Raw genomic sequence first — 20,241 nt, 5'->3', positions numbered from 1 at the left:
AGAAAATCTTTTTCTTCTTCTTCTTCTTCGTCTTCTTCTTCTTCTTCTTCTTCTTCTATCCTCTGCTTTGTTGATTTGATTGAGGCTGGTGGTTGTGATTGCTATTTGGCTTCCTGTTTACCTTTGATGCTCGACCTTTTCGAGGTTGATAGCATTGATATCAGTGTTACCTCATCGACCACAAACATTTCCTTTGCGGCATGCTGCTCCCCGTATATTGTTTTTACACTGTCCGTCGTCGGAAATTTCATCATTTGGTGGAGAGTCAAGGGGACTGCCCTCATGTTGTGGATCCAAGGCCTCCCGAGTAGGGCATTTTACCTCATGTCGCCCTCGATCACGTGGAATTTGGTATCTTGAAGGGTTCTAGCCACATTCATCGGTAAAATAATCACCCCTTTAGTTGTTTCACTGGCCATGTGGAAGTCAATTAAGACACAAGTTACTAGATTTTGATTTTTTAGGCCGAGTTGCTCGACGACCCTCGATCGGATGATATTCGCCGAGCTACCTGGATCTATTAAAACATGTTTAACTTGAACTTTATTTAATAAGATAGAAATTACTAAAGTGTCGTTGTGTGGCTGAGAAATGCCTTCTGCTTATTCGTCATTGAATGATAAGGAGCCTTCGGGCACGTAATCTCGGGTTTGTTTTTCCCTAGTGATTGATACCTTAGTGTGTTTGAATATGGGTCCTTGTGGAATGTCGACCCCGCCGACGATCATATGAATGACATGCTGGGGTTCCTCTTGTTCATTTTTCCTGTTGGCGCCCCTTTCTCTGAAATGGTTGGCTCGATCGCTGAGGAACTCTCGAAGGTGACCTTCATTGAATAGACGTACTACATCCTCCCTCAATTGCCTGCAATCTTCGGTCTTGTGACCATGCGTGCCATGATACTTGCACATCAAATTTGGATTTCTTTGGGAAGGATCGGTCTGTATGGGCCTGAGCCACCTAGTATCTTTGATCCTTTCGATTGACGATACAATGCCTGATGCGTACTAAAGTTATATTCCGATAACCGAGGTGACTTTATGAGATCGGCATGCTTATCAAAATAACTTTTGCTCATAAGCCCCCGAGAATTCTGTCCTCGATCACTTCTTCGATTATTTCGGGCGAAATTGCGCCCTGAACCATTGTTCCTTCGATCTGTGGTATATGATTGATATCGTTCTCTGTTCGACCTTGGCTCCCTATCGATGTCCCTCGAGGTTTTAACTGCCAACCTGTTTGGATGTACTGAACCGAAAGGGGATCCTAATTGGTCGTCATCAACCCTGATCTTCGATTGATATCGATTGTCCACATCTGCCCAAGTTACATCTGGATACTCGCCCAAATTTTATTTCAACTGTCGTGATGCTATCGAATTCCGCTGGTTCAACCCTTGGATGAAAGCTTGAACGACCCAATCATCTATGACCACTGGCAACTCCATGTGTTCCATTTGAAATCGGGATACAGACTCCCTCAGCATTTCGTTATCCCTTTGTCTTATCTTGAAAAGGTCCAATTTTCTAATTGCGACCTTTATGGCCCTGGCGTGTGCCTTCACAAAAGAATCTTCTAACATGGCAAGTGAGTCGATGGAATTTGGTGGCAGGTTGTGATACCAAATCATTGCTCCCTTTGATAAAGTTCCCCCAAATTTTTTAAACAAAAAGGACTCGATCTCATCATCTTCTAAGTCATTTCCCCTTATTTCGCACGTGTAAACATGAAAGATAGCGAGAGTATAGATCCATCAATTATTCTATAGCAGCGTAAAAGAAACTAAGCAAAGATAAAGAAAATATAAATCACACAAGTGGAAAGATATTAACCAAATTGGAACTCAAGAATAAATTCTATAGAAGATTAAATATTCCAAAAGATAAATCTGAATCATATGAAATTCTTATACAATAAATTGTAGTTTGTTACTCTTAATCGCTAGAATACTTTGTGTCTTGCTAGTAAATATGTTGAGAATAATTTAGTTTAAGTAGGTGTAGCATAATAGGTTTGGAATTAGGATTTTGAGTTTAATTACTTGTTTTGGTTATAACCGTGTTTATAATTCCTCCCACTCCCCCTTCCCCCAATTTAGGTGGATCTGTTTTCATAATTTCAAGGCCCAAAGATAAATTTGACGCTTTTATTATTTTTAAACTCAATATATAAATATTTCACAAGTAAATTTATTCGAATAAAAAAACTTACGATTTTATTATTAAAAAAAACCTAAAAAGTCGATTCGATATGATAGGATTCGGCCGGTTTAATGAATTTTTAAATATCCATATAAACGTCAAATACTTGTTTGCTATTCGCACGCCTCACCCCTATTTCTAAAGACCGAAAAATCCTATAATATACATTTTGAAAATCCTAGACCTAAAAGGCCAGAGGAGTATTTTCTTTGTATCCAATTTCAATGGCAACCCCGACGCCATAGGTATATGTCCACGGTTACATTTGTAAGAAGCACTTGTGGTATTGTATTGATATAGAAAAATTAAATTGCATTTCGGATGAACTTTCTCCGTTTGCTCAAATGGAGTTGGAATCCGGAGGAGGCTGGGCCCTTGTGGGTGGCCACATCTACTGGTCTGGCGGAATCACTGAATCCCTCTTTGGAGAGATCAGACCCTCTATGAAGTTGTATAGGCACAACATCACAAGCTCCCAACCCAATTCCTAGGAATGCGCATCTCGTTCCAAGGAACTTCAGCAGCACGAACCCTGTGTCCTTGCCCTCGGTAGAACGATCTATTTTCTGGGGGGCCGAAAGTTTCCACATAAAGGCGACGAGTACGAAGGGAGGCACTGCGGCGAAGCTTACAACATTGACACCAAAAGGTGGAAGTTGTTGGCATTGAATGTCCAGGATTTTGTTCCTATTTTTACTGATAGAACTACCGCCGTTATGAAAGAGGAAGGTGATGCGACATTTGTATGTTGGTCAATTCCGGGAGGCCAATTTCTATTTTACAATCTCGGTCTAGATGGTTTCAAAGTTGCAGTTCATCCCAACTTTAATTTCACATTATCAGATTGCAACTCTTTGCCCAATTCGCATATTGTATTGGATGACAGTGACCTTGACATACTAGCCGATGCGATCATCCATGCACGCCCGCTTGTAAGCAACTCAACATTGTATTGGTTCACAAATGACCTGCACTTCTTGTATGGATATGATTTTTCCAAGGAAAAATGGTTTAGCTCAACAAGTCTTAAACAGGGTTTATGGGGGGAAATTCATAGTGCGTCTCCAGTTTTGGTTGAGCTGTCTAGTACATCTTTCGTGGTGATTGCTCTTTTATCTTCGGGAAAATTGGGGGTGGCTTCCCTTTCTGTCTCCAAAACAACAGACACTTTAGATGTGTCCGTGGGGGCATGCCAAACTATATCTGTTGATCCTTATTTCTTTCCTCTTGATGGGATGGCAATGTGAGTGCAATCTGTCATTTATTCCTTACCCCTTTTATTTAATTATATGATGTGCATAAATTCGTTATCCAATTTGGCCTAGTTGAAAGTTCTATCTTTGCCTGCCACAACTCTTGAGCTCTGTTTGTATTTTTCTTCCTTCCGAGAAATTAATCCCTCTTTTTTTCACATGGTGCTAGGCAAGTCCTTATTAATGTGAGCAGAGCATTCACATTAGGTGATGGATGTGTTGGGTCTTTCATTTTAACTCTAGTCTCTCTGATTTGTAAAGGTTTTGTAGAGTACCTATGCAGTTTTATTTGCTATGAGTGCACGACTCTAGGATCAAGTAATCTCTCTGTTTTCTAACTGGATGCAGAAAAAACCTTTGAACCCGTAAACTGGTTTTCATCAGAAGTCATTGCAAGACTTGGGTTTTGGGTTAAAGTGGTTAGATGGATTAAGTGTTGCATATCTACCGTCAATTTTCACCTTGTTGTTGGTTGTTTTTTTTTTTTTCTCACCTCTAACAATGCTGGATGAGATTAATCTTTGAAGAATAGATACTTCTGATAGTAACACACTCCAACACCTGATTTGATAAGTTTATACTATTATAGCACAAAACTAATTTGTTAAGCTATTTGATGGTTAAAATTGAAGATATAAAAGGAATGGAGGGGACTTACCTAAGTTGTACCGACTCTTCGTTTGTGGTGCTTCACGTGTGTCGGCCCGAAGCTGACACTAGTATGGGCGTGGGATACATATCAATCCGGTCAATCAACATTGGATATTTTGACCACAAACTACGGAGAAATTAGAGATAAGATTTGAAATTTTGATTTATCAAGACAAAAGCTACTCTAGATTTCTAGATGGCATACATGATTGAGTTACTGCATTCTACAAGCTACATGTAAGATTTCCACATAAAGTCTCATAATGTAGGCATATCTTTAGAGCTCTATTTTTAGATGTAGTCGAATCCGTATCCGTATCTCAAAATTTAGATTTGAAGGATCTGATCTCTTGAGATGCACTCGTATTGGATACCCGCACCCGAGTCCGAGCAACTTAAGAGCTTACTAAGATAGATAAATAGTCCTATCATAGAGAACTAGAATTTTAGCTGATGTGTCCATGTGAATTAGCAAATGTAAGTTGCTTTTTACAAGGTTGCAACTTTTGGGTCTAGCAAGGAGCTTAATTTGTTTTTGGTTAGTTGATTGATGTCCAACTTTTTGAGGTGGAGGCGGAACATATTGAACATAACAGATTGGTGAAAATTAGTTTGGCTGTTTGTGAAGGATGAACATAAAATCAGTACCCACTAAAGTCTATGGCATCCTTGTAAAACTTTCTGCTCACATCTTCATGTATAGTATGTGGTTGCATAAGTGTTGAGAATTGTTCTCTTTTAAATCTAAGTTTTGTCAACCCATTTTAAAAAAAAAGATCTGTTTTGTCAATCTAGCTATGAAAAACTCTCACCTGTTTTTTTTTCCTGTTGCTAAAAATATATCTTGTCATGTCGCACTAACGTTGATCATTTCCTTTTCTTGTTGTACTAAGCGTGCATGTTGTTTTTAATGCTTAGACTGTGTTATGAAACTGGTTTATGATGTAGTTTGTGTTATCAACTAAAGAGAATACTGCTATTTAAATGTTTTTCCTTGATTCAGCTTTTAATGTAACTCTCTTTTTCTTAAGAGTGATGACTTGTGAGATTTTATGTTCTTAAGCTGAGAGCTCCTTCTCCTGATTTCACTTTGGGCTCGGACTGAATCTATGAAACCAATCCTCAGTTTGTTTGTGTAATTCTATGGTTGTTGATAAGGTTGGAACCAAATTTAGGTTGACAACTTATTGAGCAATAGCAACTACTGATTCTGCCAGAAGTATCTTTTGGTTGTTTTTGTCTATGGTGAATATAAGATTATCCATGGCTGACATATGCATTCTCAGAAAACATGAATACAAAACCATTGGAACACTTGTCCGTATATACTTAAACGTGGGAACACAGTTTTATGGGTTTAAAAGGTGTATCAATTTTTAATTGGTACTCATAACTCATTCCACAATAACAATCAGACGTGCTTTGGAATTGGCCCACATATTTTAAAAGCATTCTTCAGCAAAGGAAAATATGTTATGCCAATTTGATCTGGAACAATGAATTTGAAATAATATCAAGTAGAAGTGCACGTTTTCTTTGGAAAATGTTCAAAAATTCCCAAACATATTTTAGATCCATATAAAAGATTTATATGTGTTCTATATGTATGCTATTGTCTCGAGATACTTCAAGCCTAGTCTCGGATATTTGATGACCTCATGCCGAGTCTTGAAGTAGAGGATATTTGTAGATATATAAAATTTATTAAATTTTAATTCAATAAAATATTCGGACTATATATAAATATATTAGTACAAATAAATATTATGGGTTAATATAATTGGATTAATTACTTAAGTCCAATAAATATTGATTGGGTTTGCCCATTTAGTTGGGCTACAAATGATGAGCCTGTTTTATTAAGTCCAAGATATCATCTTCCTAGAGGCCCAGTTTGGTGTCATATGATGTGGCATGCCAAGTCACACAGAAGAGCCAATAGGTTCAGACCACATGTCAAAATGACATGGCATGCCAAGTCACATTAAAAGGCCAATGAAATCGTGCCACTGTGCAAGTGATATGTTCTGGCCAATCAAATGCGGCCTTATCACACTTCAATTGATTGCCCAGAAAGAGTTCGTTCTTATCATAACTCTTCCATCCCACAACTATAAATAGGGGTCTTCATAACCCAAAAAAGACACCAGAAGTTATAATAAGATGCAAGAAAGAGCTCGTGGGTCAAACGTTGCAAATTCCTCCACAAGTTTCAAGCAATCAAGTTCAAGCTCAAGAATGAAGAACAAATCAAGTTCAAGCTCAAGAATGCAGAACAAATCAAGGTCAAGTTCAAGCAATCAAGCTCAAGAACAAGATCATCGTTCGCGGCAACAACTCCATATTCAAGATCAAGCTCAAAGGCGCTTGAATTTATTTACTATTGAAAAGAAGAATCAGATGATTCATAGAGATTGTACACTCTTATTTGAAATCAAATACTACATTGTTGCGATATTTTTCGATCTTAATTTTATTTTCTCAACGCAAATTTATTATCTACAATTTGGTCAGGAAAAGAAGGAATACACAGTTAGAATATATTATTCATTGCATCTAAAAAAATACGTTGTTTGAACTCCATATATTGTAAATATTTTAGCTAAAAATAGTAAAACTCCATGATGAGGATGCCATGGTCATTGAAGTTCGGCCTCCATGGAAGATGTACTTCGATGGTGCTGCGCATCGTGGTGGGGCTGGTGCTGGTGTAGTATTTATCACTTCTCAAGGTGAAGTTTTGCCCTACTCTTTTACGTTGATGCAACTCTGCTCTAACAATGTTGTTGAGTATCAAGCACTAATACTTGGGCTCGAAATGGTTGTCGAAATGAAGCGGTTGCAATTGCAAGTCTTTGGTAACTCTTAGTTAGTGGTCAATCAGTTTTTAGGTAGTTACGAGGTCAAGAAGCCTGAACTACGCCCATATCATGATTACACTAAAAAATTAATGGGGTGGCTCGGTGATGTGACTATTCAGCATGTGCCAAGGAAAGAAAATAAGAAGGCCGATGCTTTAGCTGCCCTAGCTTCATCGTTAACCCTGCCTGATCAAATGCAAGTTATTGTCTGCCAAAAATGGGTAGTACCACAGCTAATGAGGCTGAAGGTGAAGAAAATGAATTCAAGCATCTTGTCTCGGTTTCTGAAGTTGATAAAGAAGAATGGCGGCAACCCATTATTGACTACTTATGCTATGGGATACTTCCAGAAAATCCGAGAAGAAGGACTGAAATCCGCCGCCGTGCACCTCACCTCCTTTACTACAAAGATACCCTATACAGAAGATCATCCGAGGGAGTACTCCTGCGATGCTTAGGGGAAGATGAAGCACTCCAAGCTTTACAAAAGGCGCATTCTTGGGTATGTGGGTTACACTAGTCTGGACCAAAGCTCCATTTCCATATAAAAAGGATGGGATATTATTGGCCAACGATGGTAAAAGATTGCTTGGACTACGCTCGAAGATGCAAGGCTTGTCAATCCCGTGCGAATTTTATTCATCAACCTCTTGAAGTGTTGCACCCGACTGTTGCATCCTTGCCATTTGACGCTTGGGGATTGGATGTTGTTGAACCACTGCCAAAGTCCTCTGGTGGGCACCTATACATCTTGGCTTCAACTGACTACTTCTCAAAATGGGCCGAAGTTGTTGCTCTTAAGGAAGTAAAGAAGGAAAATATTGCAAGTTTCATCAGAGTAAACATTATTTATCGCTTTGGCATTCCTCGTTACATAATAACGGATAATGGAAAGCCATTCGATAATAGGTTGATGAACAAGATTTGTGATCTCTTTGGCTTCAAGCAACGTAACTCTTCGATGTACAATAATGGTCTAGCTGAGGCATTCAACAAAACTCTATGCAACTTATTGAAGAAAGTCGTCTCCAAATCCAAACGAGATTGGAACGACCGTATGGAAGAAGCTCTATGGGCATATAGGACAACTCATCGCATGCCAACACAAGCGACCCCTTATGCACTCGTTTATGGAGTTGAAGTCGTCTTGCCACTCGAGCGTCAAATACCTTCATTACGATTAGCTATTCAAGAAGGCATCACTGATGAAGGAAATGCTCGACTCCGATTAGCAGAGTTGGAGGCTCTTGATTAGAAAAGGTTGGAAGCTCAATAGAGTCTTGAATATTATCAGGCTCGATTGTCTCACGCTTTCAATAAAAGAGTTCGCCCAAGATCCTTTCAAGTTGGAGATCAAGTCCTTGCCATAAGAAGACCCATTATTACTTCTCATAAACCTGTAGGGAAGTTCACTTCAAAATGGGATGTGCCATATGTTGTGCAAGAAGCTTATTCAAGTGGGGCTGCCAAGCTGGTTGATGCAGATGGCATGAGAATCGGCCCTATCAATGGCAAGTTTTTGAAGAAGTATTATCCTTGAAGTCATGATGCTCCTCGACGTACGAGCCTAAACTACAAGTCATGACGCTCCTTGACGCATGAGCCTAAACTGTATGTTGCTACACTCCTGGCCAGCATGAGTCTAAATTGTGTACGGCCCCTACCAAAAAAAGAGTCCGCTAGATTGAAAACTTTAAAAGAGGCGGCCTAGGAAAAAGTTAGGACTTAAAATAAAAATAAAAGGAAAAAGAAAAAAAATCACTTAGTCTAAACTACGGTATGACTTGATTCTCTTCATCGAGGTACGTAGGTAGCTTAGAGTTTCATTCTAAGTTCATTCACATAAGTTCAAAAGATACATATTGCCCCAATTGTTGTTCGAATGAAGTATGAAGAAATGTAAGTTAAGCTGAAATGCCATCCACTTGTTGAACTTTGATCCCATTTGATTTAAAGGGGGCAACCCTTCATGGTAAATTGATATCTTTAATAGGCCGATTTTAGGAGGATGTCAAGTATTTGCATTGAAGTCCAGAGATTCTCTATGTCCTCAGGTTTGCCAAACCTTCAAGTTCGTTGGTCTCCAAGTCCGCCCTCTACCTAAAAAAAGGGAAGAGAAGAGAGGCGTCAAAAGGAAACACAAGTATAAGGAAAAGATTGCTTGGCACAACGTTTCAAATTCAGTGAGACTTGAACTCAAGATATTTGTGAGAATATAGTTCTTAAATTTTGATTGATGGCAAGTAAGACATCTTCCGATCTCGAGGCTTCCATACCAAGATATGAATTTTTTGGTGAGACTGCGCAAGTCTAGAATTGATAGCGTGGTGCAATATAAAGTTGATTTCAAACTATTATTTGGGACGATTTTGAAGTTGTTTGATTGAGAATTTTGTATATGTTCTGGATCTTGAAGTCTAGTTTTCGAGAAATCAAAAGGTTCGTAATTTCGACGTTCCTACACCAAGATATGAGTTTTTTTGGTGAGACTGCACAAATGTGGAATTGATAGCGTGGTGCAATATAAAGTTGATTTTAAAATATTATCTGGGACGATTCTGAAGTTGTTTGATTGATATTTTGGATATGTTCTAGATCTTGAAGTCTAGTTTTCTCGAAATCAAACGGTTTGCAATTTCGATATTTCTATGCCGAGATATGAATTTTTTGGTGAGACTGCGCAAATCTGGAATTGATAGTGTGTTGCAATATAAAGTTGATTTCTAAATATTATCTGGTGCGATTACGAAGGTGTTTGATTCTAAGTTTTGGATATATTTTAGATATTGAAGTCTAATTTTCGAGAAATCAAATGGTTCATTATTTGGACTCTCCCACGACAAAATATGAATCTTTTGTTTCAAGCGCTTAGAGCTGAAAATTATGCGACCAAGATAAAAATCGGACAATGTAAAGCAAAAGAGAAGCTGAAACATTTAAGCTCTCAAAGTCTCCAAGTTGAAATCTTCAAGTTCGTCGGTCTTCAAGTTGAAGTCTTCACGTTCGCCACCCTTCAAGTTGATATATCTAAGCCCTCCAGGTCTCCAAGTTGAGGTCCTCAAACTCGTTGGTCTTCAAGTAGAAGTATTTGAGCTCTCAAATTTTTCAGATTGAAACATCAAAGTCCGCTGAATATTCAAGTTTGTCATTCTTCAAGTTGAAGTCTGCAAAGTCTTCCGAATCTTCAAAGTTTCCAAGTGTTCAAGTTGATGTCATCAAGTCCATGAAGTCTTCGAGTTGAAGCTTTATAACTTTCCAATCTTAAGGTGGACATATGAGTCCCTTTGCACCTTAAGTTGGCATCTTCGTGGGTTTGTCCTTAAAAGGAACTATAATTTTTCAATCTTAAGGTGGACATATAAGTCGCTTTGCACCTTAAGTTGGCCTCTTCATGGGTTTGTCCATAAAATGAACTATAACTTTCCAATCTTAAGGTGGACATATAAGTCCCTTGCACCTTAAGTTGGCCTTTTCGTGGGTTTGTCCTTAAAAAGAACTATAACTTTTCAATCTTAAGGTGGACATATGAGTCCCTTTGCACCTTAAGTTGGCCTCTCCAGTAGTAGAGTCATTTTGAGAGTAATCTCTCCGGTAGTCGGGCCATTTTGAGAGTAATCTCTCCAGTAGTCGAGCCACATTGAGAGTAATCTCTCCAGTAGTCGGGTCATTTTGAGAGTAATCTCTCCGGGTAGTCGGGCCACATTGAGAGTAATCTCTCCGATATTCGGGCCAAGATGAGGACTCATCCCTTCACGCCTTAAAACACTCTTCTTCATGCATGGATCATCTCGTTAAACAAGAACACATCCTTCTTGTTTGACCTACAAAAAGCCAAAAACGATAATAAAGGAAGAAAAGTATAAGGAAAAAAAGTTAACTTCGCGTTAATGCTTCCGAGTCCAAAAAACTAGACTCAATAGAGCTTGGGAATACTACAAATTGATGTTTAGAGGGGAAGAACAGACGTCTATATATACACATATGGGAAGGCATCGGACAATAAATTTGACGATTCGGCTACTGCTTGTGTCTTCGAAGAAGGATTGATCTAAGAGGCGGCAGCAAGTGTTCCGTTTCCTAGAAGAATATGAATTCTATTCATGTTATGATTTTGTTTAGGTAAAAAGGGATGTTCAAACTGTTATGACAAAAGAGATCCTTGTCCGTATATACTTCAACGTGGGAACACAGTTTTATGGGTTTAAAAGGTGTATCAATTTTTAATTGGTACTCATAACTCATTCCACAATAACAATCAGACGTGCTTTGGAATTGGCCCACATATTTTAAAAGCATTCTTCAGCAAAGGAAAATATGTTATGCCAATTTGATTTGGAACAATGAATTTGAAATAATATCAAGTAGAAGTGCACGTTTTCTTTGGAAAATGTTCAAAAATTCCCAAACATATTTTAGATCCATATAAAAGATTTATATGTGTTCTATATGTATGCTATTGTCTCGAGATACTTCAAGCCTAGTCTCGGATATTTGATGACCTCATGCCGAGTCTTGAAGTAGGGGACATTTGTAGATATATAAAATTTATTGAATTTTAATTCAATAAAATATTCGGACTATATATAAATATATTAGTACAAATAAATATTATGGGTTAATATAATTGGATTAATTACTTAAGTCCAATAAATATTGATTGGGTTTGCCCATTTAGTTGGGCTACAAATGATGAGCCCGTTTTATTAAGTCCAAGATATCATCTTCCTAGAGGCCCAGTTTGGTGTCATATGATGTGACATGCCAAGTCACACAGAAGAGCCAATAGGATCAGGCCACATGTCAAAATGACATGGCATGCCAAGTCACATTAAAAGGCCAATGAAATCGTGCCACTGTGCAAGTGATATGTTCTGGCCAATCAAATGCGGCCTTATCACACTTCAATTGATTGCCCAGAAAGAGTTTGTTCTTATCATAACTCTTCCATCCCACAACTATAAATAGGGGTCTTCATAACCCAAAAAAGACACCAGAAGTTATAACAAGATGCAAGAAAGAGCTCGTGGGTCAAACGTTGCAAATTCCTCCACAAGTTTCAAGCAATCAAGTTCAAGCTCAAGAACGAAGAACAAATCAAGTTCAAGCTCAAGAACGAAGAACAAATCAAGGTCAAGTTCAAGCAATCAAGCCCAAGAACAAGAACAAGATCATCGTTCGTGGCAAAAACTACATATTCAAGATCAAGCTCAAATGCCCTTGAATTTATTTACTATTGAAAAGAAGAATCAAAGGATTCATAGAGATTGTACACTCATATTATTTGAAATCAAATACTACGATTATTGCAATATTTTTCGATCTTGATTTTATTTTCTCGACGCAAATTTATTGTCTACAATTTTGTCAGGAAAAGAAGGAATACACAGTTAGAATATATTATTCATTGCATCTAAAAAAAATACGTTGTTGGAACTCCATATATTGTAAATATTTTAGCTAAAAATAGTAAAACTCCGACTAAATATTTGCGAATTTGACTCGAAAATAAAAAATACATAGGTTAAACAAATAGTCATTGCATGAAAATAAAAATATACAATATCTTTTTCTTTTTCGCAGAAAATACACCATTTAAACTTCATTACTTTGGTAAATCTTCTTTTTATTTGGATGAAGAAAATGGAGTTTCAACTAACTTTTATAGATTTGTACAAAAAAACAAGATAAGAAATACATAGTTGAAATATATATTCATGTTATTTAAAAAAAAATACAATTACGATAAAATATTCAATGTATTAAGAAGAAACAACAAGAAATATAATTGGAACAAATATATTATTATATTTGATTATGTGGCAGCCCCGTACACTAAGCTCCAGCTATGCGCGGGGTTCAGGAAGGGTCAGACCACAGGGGTATATTGTACGCAGTCTTACCCTATATTTCTGTAAGAGGTTGTTTCCACGGCTTGAACCCGTGACCTTCCGTCACATTAATATTTGAATAATAACCCACTCTTTGCCACATCAACATCTAAGGGTTCAAGACTATCAAATTTTCAAGTTCAGAGGGTATTAAAGACCATAAGAATTTAAGGGGGAACTAAACAAAAATTGTGAAGTTAAGGTGTTACCGGACATTTCTGGCTATCAAAAACAAAATTTGGTTTTTAATAGTTCTTGTTTGGAAGAAGTCATGCAGTCAAGCATGTGCCCTGCATTTTTGTCGTCTTCTTGTCATATCAATGATTGCATCTATTAATGATTATTAGTTATAGTTTCGTTATAGCTAATAACTGTTTGGCCATTTCTTCCATCAAGGAAACGTCAGCTACTAAGAAAAGACACTTTCTTTCAATAATACATCAAGTGAATTAGAAATTTTTTATTTTGCGGCTCATATAACTTACGCTCTTTTTTGTCTTGTAATTTTGTGAACCCAAAAAATTAAGATGTGGGTTCACAAATTTATAAAATAAAAAAAGGGCTTATACAATTAATGTCAGTTATTTGAGTGTTATGTGAAGTTCTAGGGTTAATTTCACTAAACTTTTAATTTATTGTTCCAAAGTCGAGACTATTTTGTCACTACATTGCTCAGAAAATCAAAATGCTCGAAAAACCGATCAACCTATAGGAAAAATCCAAATATGAATGCCAAAGCAACAAAGTTACCAAACTGATATGCAGTGTTAGCCCTGCGAATTTCAATTATAGTCATTGAACTAACAAAAATAATGCAGTAGAATCATAAAATTTGATAAATTATTTTTCCCAAGATAAAAAGTTACAACCTCTCCAATCTACACCATAAATTTTTATCTGGTGAAAATATTTTATCGAGTAAGTTTGCAGGGGCTAGCCATTTTCTGACTATGCAATTCAAGAATAACCAGTATTACCAAAATAAATGAAAAATAGCTACCTTTTAATTCGAAAATAAAATTTAGACAAAAAATTTACTTAACTAAATACGAAAAAATTCCAACATATTACTGAAATTTTGAACTTTTACAAGTAAAATCTAACATAGTATGTTGGAGTTTGAAACTTACGCCGGAGTTTCTCCGATTTTCAAAGGTAACTCTAACATAATATGGAGTAATGGTGGAGATTGGAGTTCTAAACCAAATACAGTAACCTGAAGTCTAAGTAAACCAAGTCTTTCACCATCTTTTTGAAACACACTGGTAGGCGTATGGGCAGGGGGTGGCACCTGAGTGGACTACCTAGGAATTTTTATAAGTGGTGTCGGAATTTATAGAAGAACATAAATAATAACTTTAGTTATTATAATTTTGGATTAGAAATGGTCTTAGTCTATCGGTTTTATTGACCTTCAACCCAAGCGCTATAACAAGCCAACGAAGGCATAATCAATAATCTGTTGCGGCATGCAACTCGATCCAATAACTGTCACTCATAATCAGGCTCTCGGCCTCACTCAGTCATCAATCTCTCCAGTCTCACCCACGGGGTCACAATGTCATGAAAATTGACCTGGAACAATGATATGATGTCTCAATAAGTAACAACTGAGACTGAGATATGATATGAATGCATGAATGTGACTGAGTACGAAATATCAATGAATTCAATGAGATGACAACAAGAAAAGACCACTATGGGTCCCAACGTAATCAGCACAACACTCTACCGTCTCAAGAAGCTCTTTGAGAAGATTAAGCAAGCATGGATATCCCACAAAGCAAACTTGGATCAAAATTTAATTGTAAAAATATTTGTTTAGTTGATTCATGTACAACACATACAATATTCAAAGAGAAGAAATATTTCTCTCATTTAAGTATGTGTAAGGCAGATGTTACTAAAATTTCTGGTAGTAATAAATTAATGGAAGGCTCTGGAAGAGCTACTATAACTCTGCCTAAGGGAACAATACTTATCATAGAGAATGCAATGTTCTCCTCCAAGTCCAAGAGGAACTTGTTGAGTTTTAAAGATATCCGCCGAAATGGATATCATATTGAGACAATAGATGAGAATAATCTTGAATATCTCATCATTATCAAAAATGTCTCTGGACAAAAGAGGGTTATTGAGAAGTTCCCATCTTTATCTTGTGGCCTGCATTGGACAAGAATTAGCGCAATTGAGGCACATTCTACCGTAAACCAAAAGGTTACTGATTCCAATACTTTTGTACTTTGGCATGATCGATGGGGACACCCTGGATCAATTACGATGAGACGAATTATAGAAAACTCAAATGTTCATCCATTAAAGAATTTAAAGATTCTTTTAAATAATGAATTTTCTTGCACTTCTTGTTATCAAGGCAAGTTAATTATAAGACCATCGCCAACAAAGGTTGGGATTGAGTCCCCTACATTTTTAGAACGTATACAAGGGGACATTTGTGGACCTATTCACCCACCTAGTGAGTCGTTTAGATATTTTATGGTCTTAATAGATGCATCTTCTAGATGGTCTCATGTGTGACTATTGTCATCTCGCAACCTCGCGTTTGCAAAATTAATGGCACAAATAATTCGATTACGGGCGCAATTCCCTGATAATCCAATTAAGTTTATTAGACTTGATAATATTGCTGAGTTTTCATCCTAAGCATTTAATGATTATTGCTTATCAATTGCAATAAAAGTGGAACATCTTGTAGCTCATGTTCACACTCAAAATGGTCTTGCGGAGTCTTTAATTAAACGTCTGCAATTGATAGCAAGACAGTTACTCATGAAAACGAGGTTACCCACTTCTGTTTGGGGTCATGCCATTTTGCATGCAGCAATGCTAGTTCGTCTAAGACAGATAAATTATCACAAATATTCTCCGTTACAATTAGTTTTGGGTCATGAACCTAATATATCTCATTTAAGAATTTTTGGATGCACAGTATATGTGCCTGTAACACCGCCATATCGTACCAAAATGGGCCCCCAAAGAAGGTTAGGAATATATGTTGGGTTTGAATCTCCCTTCATTATTCGCTACCTCGAAACATTAAGGGGAGATTTGTTCACTGCACGATTTGCAGACTGTCGATTCGATGAGACACTTTTCCCAAAATTAGGGAGAGAAAATGGTGAAACCAAACGGAAAATTTTGTGAAAAAATCCGTCATTGTCTCATCTTGATCCACGTGCCTCTATTTGTAAAAAAGAAGTGCAAAATATTATTCATTTGAAAAAAATAACAAATCAAATGCCAGATGCATTTACGGATCTGAAAAGGATAACAAAATCACATATACCTGCAGAGAATGTTCTAATCTGTATTGATGTCCCTATTGGACAATCTTCTAGTGTTATAGCTAATGAGTCAAAAGCACGCCTAAAACGTGGCAAACCATTAGGTTCTAAGAATCTAAATCCTAGAAAAAAGAAAGCAAATGATCAAGATGATACTATGAAAGAGTCTCATGAAGAAATCCACGATTTAACCAATCCTGAGATTCATGAGGAAATCACTCAGCCTGAGACTCAAGAAAATAAGGAACTATCAATAAATTCAACCGATGCTGAGACAAATTTAAATTGATTGGATATAATGGTGGATTATGTCTTTGTATATAATGTTGCATCTAGAATTATGCAAGGTAGTGAGGATCTTGAACCTCAATCTATTGGAGAATGCGACAAAGACGTGATTGGCCAAAATGGCAAGAAGCAATCCAATCAGAATTGAATTCACTTGCAAAATGTGAAGTTTTTGGGCATGTAGTCCAAACACCTAATGGTGTTAAGCCTGTTGTCTATAAATGAGTCTTTGTACGCAAGAGAAGTGAGAAAACGAGGTATAAAGATATAAGACACGCCTTGTTGCACAAGGATTTTCACAAAGGCCTGGTGTTGACTATGAAGAGACATATTCACCCGTTATGGATGCTATAATGTTCTGTTATCTCATTAGTTTTGCTGTCCAAGAAAATCTTGACATGCATTTAATGGATGTGGTTACCGCCTACCTTTATGGCTCACTTGATAATGAGATATACATGAAAATTCCCGAAGGATTTAAAATGTCTAACGCACATAATTCCAAGTCCCGGGAAATATTTTCAATCAAAATGCAAAGATCTTTGTATGGTCTAAAACAATTAGGACAAATGTGGTATAATCGTCTTAGTGAGTATTTATTAAAGGAAGGTTATAAAACTCATGCCATTTGTCCATGTGTTTTTATAAAAAAAACAACATCGTAATTTGTTGTACTTGCCGTATATGTTGATGACATAAATCTTATTGGAACTCCTACAGAACTCCAAAAGGCAATTGATTATTTAAAGAAATAATTCGAGATGAAGGATCTCAGAAAGACAAAATTATGTCTTGGTTGCAAATTGAACATTTGGCAAACAGAATTTTTGTTCATCAATCTGCCTATATAGAAAAGGTATTGAAACGGTTTTACATGGATGGAGCACATCCATTAAGTACTCCGATGGATGTTCGATCACTTGATGTGAATAAGGATCCCTTCCGGCCTCAAGAAAAGAATGAAGAGCTACTTGGTCCTGAAGTACCCTATCTTAGTGCAATTGGTGCACTAATGTATCTTGCTAATACTACAAGGCCTGACATAACTTTTTCAGTTAATGTCTTAGCAAGATATAGCTCTGCTCCTACAATGATACATTAGAATGGAATCAAACACATATTGTGGTATCTAAAAGGAACTACCGTTATGGGCTTATTTTATGGCAATAATTGCAGTCCCGATCTTGTTGGTTATGTCGCTGTTGGGTATTTATCTAACCCACACAAGGCTCGATCTCAAATAGGTTATGTGTTTTCCTGTGGAGGCACTGCCATATCTTGGCGATCGACTAAGCAATCAATTGTGGCTACTTCATCTAATCATGCTGAGATAATTATTATTCATGAAGCAAGTCGAGAATGTGTCTGGTTGCGGTCTATAATACATCTTATTCGAGACAAATGTGGTTTGAAATGTGACAAACTACCCACGATTTTGTATGAAGACAATGCAGCATGCATAGCCCAATTGAAGGGATGATTCATAAAAGGAGATAGGACAAAGCTTACTTCACTAAAATTATTTTTCACACATGATCTTCAAAAGAATGGTGATATCAATGTGCAACAGATTCGTTCAAGTGATAATATGGCCGATTTGTTCACAAAATCTCTACCGACGTCAACCTTCAAGAAGCTAGTGTACAAGATTGGGATGCGAAGACCCAAGGATGTGAAATGATGCTCTCATCAAGGGGGGTTAATGCGCGTTGCACTCTTTTTCCTTATAAGGTTTTGTCAAACTGGGTTTTTCTTGCAAGGTTTTTAACGAGGCAACCAAAAGGTGTATTATTAAACATGTGTACTCTTTTTTTCCTTTTCTAGAATTTTTTTCCATTGGGTTTTATTTTAGTTAAGGTTTTAACGAGACACATTACTTATTGAGTAGACATTTAAGGGGGAATGTTATGAATAGAATTATAATTAGAGTGAATGCCTATCTTTTAGAGAGTTTTACTTTGTGGCTAACTCATTTCTCCCCTATAAATAGAAGGGTCTTACCCCTTGTAAATCATCCCAAAATTCAATAAGAATATCCCCTCTCTCTTTCTCTGCAATATTGTTCTTGTTCTTTTATTGTTTCATAACATAGATATAATTATACATATATTATGCATAAAGTATACATATATTGTGCAACCCTGTATTTTTTAACTTAAGAGATAAGGTTGGTGACTATTTGGGTTAATTCTTTGAGAATTACAATGTGGTATCCATTTAAATTCTTGATGTTTATTTCTGTTACTCTCTCAACCTTTCATCGTCATAACGCAATCTAACCACTCAAGCTTTCACTAAGTATTTACCCTAACTCCTACTACTTTGGAATTGAAAAGAAAACCAAGAAACAGGAAAGAAAGAGAGATGAAATTCCTACTTCTAAGTATTAATAATAATATATAAAATTAGATTCGGTTGTAAAAGTAGATGTCTTGTTTCCAGAAATGTTCTATTTAATAGTGAATGTCGTTGTTGCGAGACCACTAGCCATAGCAATACCACCAGAGTAGGAGCAAAGAACGATCCTCTACAGTGCCATGGCCATGACCCGAAGTCCATGGGACTGTTAATCACGCTCTGGTCCAATGGTCATGGTTCATCCACCATGGCTTGGTTTCTTGTCTCCTTAGAACTCAAGGATACAGTGGTACGAGCCTGTAAAACAGATCCTGTTCAAGTAAGGTCGTGAATGTGCTTATAAAGAATATTTTTCTGATATACATTCTCGATGTGGGAGGGAACAAGTGTCGTGCTGTCAGTCTTACTAAGATTAACAGGATATTTAGTTTCCTGTTAAGAAATGAGAGCAAAATAGAATAATCTATATATATATATATATAGGAGGGACTAGAAAAGATGACTTGGCACCTCTCATATGTTAGCAATGGTATTTATCTTTTTTGCCAGTGTTTTGGCATTTTAACTCATATTTCTGGTAAAACAAATCAGTATATTCATGCAATTACAATATAATTTAATATTTAATTACAGTTATATCGTTCGATATGACTGTTACTATACCACACTTTAATAAGTACTGGTGACGTTCCAACAATTGCCGTTTCTATACCACCGTTTCATAAGGACAAAGAATGAATACTAAACATTCACGTTTTATAATGAAACAAAGAAAGTTACGTGAACAGCAAATACCATCCAATTTGCGTTTTTTCCTTCTAAAACTCCTCTCTTTTTGACTAATTGTCTTCTAAATGAAGGCCTTGCCAGCTCTTTTATCTATGTCATTATGCATAAAACTTTTTTTCAGGATCATGTATGTTTCATTAACCTTTTTCGTTTATCCTATATGTCAGTCTTAGTTGGGGTATTCTTATTATGTTCACTAATTATGTCAGTAAATATATTTAGCTTTTATTTTTCACTCATGTAGATGTTGAAAAACTCCTCAATTAAAGATTACTTCGATATGAATAATCGAGCAAGTGCGATCCGTGAGAGCAAACGACGTAAGTTAAGTATTTTGTAGTGAGAAAGGTTGATGATTGAACTTCATTATAGAAATTATCTCTCTCAGAAGAGGCTAATTATGTGAATTTTAGTCAAGATTTTTTGCCTGAAACACTTATTATGGGTTCCATGTTAAGGGTTCCTATTAATAGGAAAGAATACCACAAAGTATTCAATGAGTTCGAGTCAAGAGGGGTTGCTCTGATGGTAAGCAACTTCCACTTCCAACCAAGAGGTTGTGAGTTCGAGTCATCCCAAGAGCAAGGTGGGGAGTTCTTGGAGGGAAGGATGCCGATGATCTATTTGGAAACAGCCTCTCTACTCTA

General features: G+C 36.8%; 1 non-coding gene across 1 annotated transcript; it reads right to left on the bottom strand.

The window, feature by feature from the left end:
* Window positions 1-18,911: 18,911 nt before the first annotated feature.
* LOC138884480 (small nucleolar RNA U3) lies at window positions 18,912-19,134 on the bottom strand. The gene has a single exon (XR_011404671.1). It is a non-coding gene; the product is annotated as a small nucleolar RNA U3 (small nucleolar RNA).
* Between the last annotated feature and the right edge of the window lie 1,107 nt (window positions 19,135-20,241).

This window comes from Nicotiana sylvestris, chromosome 12, assembly GCF_000393655.2.
Source record: "Nicotiana sylvestris chromosome 12, ASM39365v2, whole genome shotgun sequence".
In the NCBI taxonomy this organism is placed as follows: domain Eukaryota; kingdom Viridiplantae; phylum Streptophyta; class Magnoliopsida; order Solanales; family Solanaceae; genus Nicotiana; species Nicotiana sylvestris.
This window is presented reverse-complemented; position numbering and strand designations above follow the sequence as displayed.